The sequence below is a fragment of the Ischnura elegans genome, chromosome 1 (assembly GCF_921293095.1).
Source record: "Ischnura elegans chromosome 1, ioIscEleg1.1, whole genome shotgun sequence".
Taxonomy (NCBI): domain Eukaryota; kingdom Metazoa; phylum Arthropoda; class Insecta; order Odonata; family Coenagrionidae; genus Ischnura; species Ischnura elegans.
In genome coordinates, this window is record NC_060246.1 from 1,179,467 (window position 1) to 1,189,153 (window position 9,687).

The 9,687-nt window shown below is 39.0% G+C and overlaps 1 long non-coding RNA gene across 2 annotated transcripts in view; it reads left to right on the plus strand.

The window, feature by feature from the left end:
* Positions 1-4,734, plus strand: part of LOC124154484 — a 70,090-nt gene extending 65,356 nt beyond the window's left edge. For both annotated transcript variants that reach the window (XR_006863934.1, XR_006863935.1), the window contains one exon: positions 4,663-4,734. This is a non-coding gene — a long non-coding RNA (uncharacterized LOC124154484). The remainder of the gene's footprint in view (positions 1-4,662) is intronic.
* The last annotated feature ends 4,953 nt before the right edge of the window (positions 4,735-9,687 follow it).

Sequence of the window (9,687 nt, forward strand, 5' to 3'; positions counted from 1 at the left end):
TGAAAAGTCCTCTCTTCCACTTTACCCCTCGATAGCGTCAATGCAAACATATTAAAAAATGGTATATAAACCTTAACAGTACAGAAGATACACAATATACGGTATTTGTGAAATGTCAAAAAAGATAAAAAAGTATGTGTGAAATTTTTGTGTAAAAAAGATTTATGTTTGTGGGAGAAAACATGAGGATAAGGGTGTAATATCCTTCAGCAAAAAAACCCTCTGCAGGAAAAGGCCCACACTAGAAGGGGGCATGAAAAACCTGCGAAAACTTACTGAGTGAAAGCTAATGCCATGTTACATGTAAAATAAACTTAATTAATGAGGTGAAAAAAGGATGGAGTTGTTGTTCTGTCCCTGTGTCCGAGGGACTACCTGCTAGCAGGTAGCAGAGTACCCTGCTAGCAGGTAGCGCTTGGCTTAAATAAGTATTATTAATACCTTATCAAACGAAGTAAACTTTCCAACCATTGGTAATTTGAATAGGTAGTTATTAAGACATGTTTCCCTGAGCCCTGTGTGTCATGCATGCATTGGTAGTCTCAGACAATGTAAAACTCCTATCCACTCGTGTAGAAACTAGGTCCCTGTGACGTTATGTGAAGTGGCATCGCACGGGCGCCAATCTGTCCTTTTTCAAACGAGGATAAAATTGACCATCAATATTGATCTGAACTGGGATTTCTGAAGCCAAATTATTTGTATATTATGAATACATTAATGGTGGGTGACGAATCGCAATCAATGCCTTTCGTTTCCTTAGATGAAGGTACTACCCTATCGATTCCATATTTCGCAAGGGGTGACACTAAAAGACCTAGCGTAAATAGATGTTTGATGGGGTGGGGAGGAGGGGGGAGTGGAAGAAAGGGGAAGAGGGGAAGGTGGTTGGGGGGGTAACAAACATTTAAACATTTCCTAGATAACAATTTGAAAAATCGATTTAACTCTTATACTGCCACCATTGCTGGTTGAGCGAAAACTGCCAGGGGCCGACGTATCCGCCCAAATTATTTCTCTTTTTTTGTGACTGTGGCCTGTTCATCGGCTGTAATTTACGTAAACCCCCATAATCTGTATATGGAAATAAGATATAAATATATCTTAAGATCTGAGAAAAAAATCTTGAAGTATTAAATAATATTAAGTAGCTGAAAAATTTTTAAACCTGAAATGTTGTTTATTTTGGAAAATAGCCTTGGCAGTCTTTGTACATCCCACCTGAAATAGGCTGGCAGTTAAAGGGTTTAAAATCGATCATGTATTGCATAGTCAAAATGTTTAACAGGTGATATAATTGATGAACCGTTTCTGGCGATACTACGTTGTATCTTTCATGGAGGACGGAAAATCTATTCCGCCTCCCTTGCTTGGAGATGACAACTTAAAAATTTATGTTCTCACAAAATATTTTCTCCAAAACTACGTGATCATGTTAACAATTCATAATTAATTTCCTCGATTAATCTTAGTCGTTTGTGGTAGAAAAAATTTTCATTTTTTTTCTCGCAGATATTATTTTCATAAATTTGCCGAAAACTTTTACGTGAGTATCTTCCAGCATTTTTATTTCACGATGGATGGAACTTGCAGGAGACAGAATTGCAATAATGGTCGTATGATATTCTTTAGAGTAATACCCCGAATATGAACCAGGAGAACCTTTCAGAGACCAAAAGGTAGTCAGAAAAAAGTCACAGATCTAAGACAACAAAATGGCTGTTCCACAGTGTAATTAATGGTCAATATATATATACAGTAAAACCCCTTATTTACACTTTTCTAGGGACCCAAGAAAAAAAGTGCAAATTGCGGGAAAATGCAAATATGTAGTTGGAAATAGAGAATTTTCACTTTTACTCACATACTGGCTTTGGAAATGTTAATTTTGTAATTTTTCACCAAGCATTATTCCACAACATTGTTCCCCTCTGAAGCACAGTGTTTTTGATGGCAGTAAGAATTAAAAAATAATCCTGTTTCATCTGCATTGAAAACATCTTTTGGGCTGTAACCTTCCAGAAGTCTAATCAATTCAGATTTTTTTCCACTGAGTTGCTGTCTCTATGTTAACATCTTTGCTTTCACCACTCACCGTTTGTATACAAGACGGCAACTATTTTTTAATCTATCCAACCAACCATTATAGATGCTGTGGAATCTTCGATTCCCAATCTTGTGGGGAAATACAATCCTTTTTCTCAAGGGCCTTTGGGCCTGTTTACATGATATATTAAAATGTAGGAGTTAATGTCTGCTTCACTTTTGTGGACCGGAACGGGACCTGTACAAATGCATGCGGGGGCAGATCCAGGATTTTTCTTTCTGGGAGGGGCACGGAGGGCCTAACAGGCAAACGATCTTGTCTCGAGATTAAAAGCAAGATATAACAATGACTTTACGAAATTCTTTTTATTTTTATATCAAAGTTATTAATTTTGAATTAAATGGTTGAGCCTCCGTAATACACAAAACAAAGCAAACGTGATGATGACTGCCAGGGGCAGATCCAGGATTTCTTTCTGGGAGGGCACAAGCAAGGCCGTATCCAGGATTTTGTCCTGGGGGAGGGGGCACAAGATTACCTCTTAATACAAAATGAACGCAATGATAAAGGGACCTCATTAACAATCTTGCATAATTTGTAAGGTTTCGGGGGGCACGTGCCCCCCCCCCCCACCCCCCCGTAAATCCGCCTATGATAACCGTATTCAAATTTTGTCTAGTTTTTAAGCATCTGGGGAGGGGGGCTCATGCCCCTTCCCTAAATCTGACTATGAATGCATGAACCAAATTTGAACAGGTTCAATTTTCTGTCCGTGCATTCGCATAAGTTGGGTGAATACATGGTGCATTTTCGTGTACAGTCGTGCGTTCATAAATTTTTACATTACCTCGCATGGTTAATGTACTATGTAAACAGGCCTTTAGATGACAACATTTGCAGGGACATTTGATGATCTTGCACTCATTTAAAAACTACTTGTTTAGAATTTGTTCTAATTCTTCTTACCTGGAATTCTTCAAGTATTTTCTCTTTTTTGATAAATGTTTGCATTTTTTAAAATGGCATCATGTTCAGACTGGCAATCTGATCGGATTCGGAGCGTTTTTCACCTCGAATTTTCATTTTCAAGTGGGATAAATTCTATTTCCCGTAATAATTGAGGGTAACTTGGCAACACACGAGTATCTGAACTACTCCTCGGCGATCAAGTAGTACAAACTATCGTGCGACTTCAATATTTTTTAAAGTTACAATAGTTTGCAATGCACTGTGATTTGAATGGGATAATTCAAGTTTAAATAAGTTATTTTAAGTATTTAATTAACCCATACTTGCTATGCAATTGTTCAATGAAGTCAGCGCAAATGATCCCAGTTGTCGGTCAAGTTTTATAATTCCGGCATTTATCACGTTCCATCATGTCTGGTTTCCTTTCAAACTCTTGTATCAAATTATAGACTATATGATTATTGCCAACATTCCTTCAGGAGTTCTTACGTTATAATTATTACATAGCTGGATAGCTCGAATTTGAATTCGTTTAAACACCTACTTTCTTAACATGAATCCTTTATCCACTGGCAGAAAACGAAATGACGTTGTGCAACTTTCATACGCTAGTGGCGTTTTGTCGCGCCACATTCAAATTCTTCCCGAAAATAGTTCCCATTACGTATCTCTCTCTCTTGTATTTTTAAATACAAATGCGCGAAAGAAAGCCAAAAGACAGTTTATAAGGGCTGATATGAAAGATTAATTGTTTTAGTCGGCAAATCATTTTTTTAGTCGGCACGTCGTGATGCTAATGGCGGGAAAACGAAAAAAACACGGCGTGCGTACGGGGTTCTATTTACGTTGGAGAGATAGGAAATATGATGGGACCCAGAAAAAAACTTGCAATTTGTGGGAAAACGTAAATTCCGATAACGCAAATACGGGGTACTACTGTATATATAAAGCGTTAAAGGTTATTTTGACAGTTTAAAGTTCATCAAAAGAGTTTTATGGTTTAAAAATTGGTGAGAACTAATAACAAATATTGGTCATATGCCTCCCACATGCTGTTTAAAATGTTTGGCTGTGTGTGGTATGACTTTACATTTCGCCTTTATGGAAGCTGAATTTCGTGGTGAATTTTCTCTACTCATTTTTGCATATAGTCCCTTTTCTAATACAGCAGACTCCCGACTATCCAGTTGCGGCGTATCCGTGTCCCAGATTAATTATCAATGCGTGATTTTCTATCTCGTTCGATGTCTTCGGCAATATTCATCAAAAATAAAGTCAGATGCATAATCGCCAGAATGACTTTGCATTTCAATGTTGGGAAACATATTATCCCCTTCGTGAAACGGATGCGATCGCGTGCTAGCTGCATTCATGGGAGTTCCGTGCTCCCTTTTCCAAGCGTCTCATATTTCCAGGTCTTATATGGACCAGTGGGGATACCAGTACACTCATGTTGTCATATCTAAAAAGATTTTTGAAAATGCTCTGGATAGTTATTTTTAATATACTTGTAATGCTGACCAATAAATTTATAAAATAATAAGTGGTTGTAGTTACTGATTAAAAATATTTATTGCTAAATATTTTACACACTCGTGATAATCTTCTTGGGCTGCTACATGATCAAAATTTTCCTTTCATTCCAGGTGAATTGCAGTTGAGTGTTTAGTCCAACTGATGCCAAAGAAGATGAGAAAATGCCCTAATACTATTATTATTATTATTATTGCATAAGTTACAATTTGGCAACTGGCCAGGTGGTAACATGTATATACAAAAAATAAAAACACAACATCCTCACAAAGTCACATATCAACTAGAGTGTTGTACAAATTTTAAAATTTTATTAAAATTTCTAAAAAATTAAATACTTTTTCAGCTTTTTCTTAAATATTTTTACATTATTAGGAAAGGGCTCAAATAACTCTGCAGGCAATCTGTTCCAATCTTCAATTGTTTTATTCAGGTATGAAAATTTTTTAACATAGGTCCTCTGCGCCCGGCATTTGATTTTGACCTGATGATCGTTCCTACCAATGAAGTTAGGTTTTCCCACTTCATTGCTTAATTCCCTCCATGCTTTATCCCCTTTGTATATTTTATACATACCGCAGAGTCGGTTTCTTTTTCTCCTACTTTCCAAAGATTCCCACCCCAGTATTTTTAACATGCCTGATACGCTCTCTATCCTCCGATGCCTACACAAAACGTATCGAGCCGCTTTTCTTTGAACTCTCTCCAAGGCCTTTATATGTCCCACCTCATAGGGATCCCACACCATTGAGGCATACTCTAGGATAGGCCTAACTAGTGTTTTATAGGCCATTTCCTTCGTGCGAAACTTGCTTCCCTTTAGATTTCTCATCACCCAGTGCAGTTTCTTGAAGGCTTTCTTGGCAGTATATTGAACGTTCAGCCCCCAATTCAAGTCTTTAGACAGGTGGACACCTAAATATTTACAGTTGTCACACCTAGGAATAGGGTTACCTAAGAACTGATAGTCTCTTTTGGTAGACTTTATCTTGTTGCCGAAGGATATAAGCTTACATTTACTAACGTTTATATCCATCCCGTTCTGAGTCACCCAGTCTGCCATTTTATTAATGTCCACTTGCAGAGATTCATGATCGCTCTCTCCTCCTATCTGTTTATAAATAATGCAATCGTCAGCAAAAAGTCTAACATGCGAGTTAATTTTGTTTGGGAGGTCATTTAGATAAATTAAAAACAAGATTGGCCCAAGAACACTACCTTGAGGCACCCCCGATGTAACCATTGTTTCATCAGAACTCATATCCCCAACTTGTGCTCTTTGAGTTCGACCTTTCAGAAAGTCCTCAACCCACAGGATCACCCGTTTGTCTATTTGCTGGGGTAATTGTCTCATCTTTAGTATGAGTCGATTGTGTTCAACTTTATCGAAGGCTTTAGACAGGTCTACTACAACGGCGTCCACTTCCAAACCCGCATCCATGGAGTCAGCCATTTCTTGACAGAACCCTAAGAGTTGGGTTTGACATGAGTGTCCTTTTCTAAAACCGTGTTGTCGTTCGAATAACCAATTTTCACTTTCCCACAAATCCCGGAGGTACTCAGCAATTATCTTTTCAACTAATTTACAAACCACTGAAGTCAAGCTTACTGGCCTATAATTCTCAACAAGTTTTTTGTCACCACCTTTAAATATGGGCTTTATGTTAGCCTTCTTCCAGTCCTTGGGTAGGGTATGGCTGTTCATAGTTACATTGAATAAATGAAGAATATAACCCACCACAGCACTCCCTCCCAGTTTCAGTAAATCGATTGAAATTCCATCTGGTCCTATTGATTTATTTGGCCTCGTTTTTTTGATTTTGTTATATATTTCTGAGTTGGTAGTGGAAATATTTATAGGGTTCTGTGTGTTCGTCATCCCCGACCGTTCCCAAGAAACCAGTGAAATATCTGAATTATCTATTCTATTCATTGCGCTCGCAAAAACATTAGAATACCAGACGCGGAACTCATTAGCCTTCTCTTTATCATCTGTAACTAAGGGCCCTTTTTTGTTTAATAAAACTGCGATGTTGTCCCTGCTCCCCTCCCTCCTTCTCAAATATTTATAAAATTTATTACCGTTGTCTTTAGGGATAATATTCCGCAAAAACGTTTCTTTGGCTAATTTCTTTTCCTTATTTAATAGGCGGATTAACATTTTATACTTGGTAGATAAGTCTGGACTCCAATCCCGTTTTTTGTGAATGACTCTTATTTTTCTCTTCAGTGATCTAATTGTATGGTTGTAGTATTCTGGGTCGGTATTTTCTTTGATTCTTTTATTCGGAACGAAGGTACTTAGGCCTTCATTCATTATCTGCTTAAATGTCTGCCAAATTTCCTCAACACTCTGTCCCTTGCTTATCCATTCAGAGAACCTCTCCCTTAAAAATAACTGGAATCCTTCTCAATCCCCTCTCCCAAAGTGCCATATTATCTTTTCCTTATCTGGTTCTTTAAACTGAGCCTTGGCCCAGTTTAGTTGTACGCACACCGCCGAATGGTCGCTTATACCCGGAGAGACAATTACTTCTCCCGCCAACCCTCCTGATCTCACCAGCATGGCGTCAAGTATGTTTGCCCCACGGGTGGGTTTTTCCACCACCTTCACAAAGCCCTCTTCATTTACAAGGCGACTAGCAAATTCCTGGGCCTTACCGCCCCCTACCGCGACAGCGTCGCCAGCCCAGTGAATTCCCGGAAGGTTTAAATCCCCTGCAATTATTGTATGACCCTCCGGACTTTCCGAGCATGCGTCCGCTAAAAACTCCACCGCATGCGTCCCTTCGTTTGAGCTTCTATAGATAGCAATAATTTTTAGGGTTTTCTGACCATTTTTACCTGTAACACTAACAGACATCATCTCACAATCATCTGTTATCCATTCCAGTGTGCTCACTAGTTTGTTTATTACGCAGATAAATATTCCTCCCCCTCTCCCATCCCTATCTCTCCTATAGGGTACAAAATTAAGTGGGAAAACCTCATTGGAATCAACATGCTCACTGAGCCACGATTCAGTACCAATCATAATATCGGGATTGCAGGCTTCAATCAATGACCCGAACTCTTCAACTTTGTTTAAAATACTGCGACAGTTTGCCAGTAGAATTATTAAGCCCTCACCTTCATATCCTCTTGGATCGACGGAACCACCTCCTGAGCCATTTATAAGTTTCCCGGCTGGAACAATTTCTGCGTAATGTTTCTGAACAGCTTCTCCATAACAGCGGATCCCTGCCTATTTAAGTGTACTCCATCACGGCTCAAATGGTTATCCCTGATCCAGCAGTTAGGGTCCACAAAAGTCATTCAAAATTTCTCACACACCCACCCAATTATAATACTGGTGATAGTGAATTATTGTACTATACATACTATTTACTGTATACTTTCACCCAGCAAAATTTTAGGACAAGGTAAGTAAAGAACATTGCTGACAACATTGAATACAAGTATTTTAACGCATTGCCCACACACGCACCTATTAGGGCTATTGCTCATGTTTTTTAAAGCTTAATTCTCTTCTTCAGTTTATTGACTATCGCTTGGCCAGCATTATGATGCAATTAGTGACGCAGATAAATTATGAATAGCAATGATCCTTCAAATCTCAATAAATACTCCTTGCCTGATGATTAATAGTACTCGAGCGTCATAATCAGCAGAAACACATAAAATGTAATAAATGGTTATAGTCCCTCCATACTTTCTTGTTTATGAGTCCGACAGACTTTCGACTCCCTCCATGTAGCGGGCTGTGCTAGGCTGTGACCCTGTCTCCTCGGTTGAAGACGATGTCGACTGAGATGTTGAAGACGAACAATCAACTCCTCTATATCATCCTGCAAATTTTCTGCATGCCACATGTCTTCTTCCACCTTCTTGACGTGTTCAACATAGTGTTTCCAGTTCTCCGGAGTAATAGTATCAAAGCTTTCTGCTCTCAGTTTTCCACTTCAGTCTTCTTGAACGTTGAATTATTCATGCCGACGTAATGTTTCACTTGAGCCCAAACCATCTCAATTGGATTTAATTCGCAATGATATATATGGTGGTAATCTCAGAACTGTACAGCCGTGCTCCTTTGCAAATTCATTAATCTTAAAATTTTCAAATTTTTCTCGTACTTGGTTTACTATAAATAAAAGATCTCTTTTTGAAGCTGTCATCATCGAAGCTAATTCCTTTGCCAGCCAACTATTCCTTAATATGCAGTGAAGTTTTCTCGGGTTTCACACCGGGTCAGGTCCTTCATTTCTCCTTCCAACGTTTCGATGGACAACTCGCCCATCGTCTTCAGGGATTCAGGAATCCAAATTCCTCAATATTATCTTTCCTCCAGCTTGTAGTCCGCAAGGATTCCAATTTCCTTGAGTGGTAAGAGGCATTATCTACCACTGTAATTGATCCTTCGGGTAGGTTTGCAAGAAGTGAGTGCTCAAACCATCTCTCGTAACACTCGCAATCCACTTCGTATTGCTCATCCATTGAGTTCTTTTTGCACAGAAACACATGCCATGCTCCTTTTCTGAACCCTTTTTCCGCCCCTGCATGTATAATTGCAAATCGTCCTCCTCGGGAAATGGGGGCCTTAAGCCCTGTACTTGGTCCAACAAGGAGAGCTTGACGCGGAGTTTCTATTTGTTTGTCTCGCCAAGTCATGTTCACTGTTTGTCCAACATTAATCCAAGTTTCGTTTGTGAATACAATCTTCCTGTGTTCGCGTCGATATTTTTTAGCTGCCTTAAATAATTGTGCCGCCAACGAATAATTTCATCCCTTTCAATAAGGATGCTTCTTTTCCCCCTGCGTTCGTACAGGAAGCCTATGTTCAAAACAAGACGTTATAGCGTAGTCCTTTTGTAATGTGGGAGTTCACTATCCATACTTATCGATCTAAAGATGAATTTTAAAGTCGGAGGAATACTTTTCGCGAAGGATTCATGTACCTTCCTTCTAATTCCCGATCTCACAAAATCGTCGAAAATCACTGCTCTCGAATTTTTGTAAGGCTGTCTAATTTCTTTAGTTTTTGAAGGAGTTACCAATGGACCACGGGAGCTTTCCTTTCTCACTCTGTAAATAGTGGACTCCGAGCACCCAGTAACCTTCGAAGTTTCTCGACAGGCCTC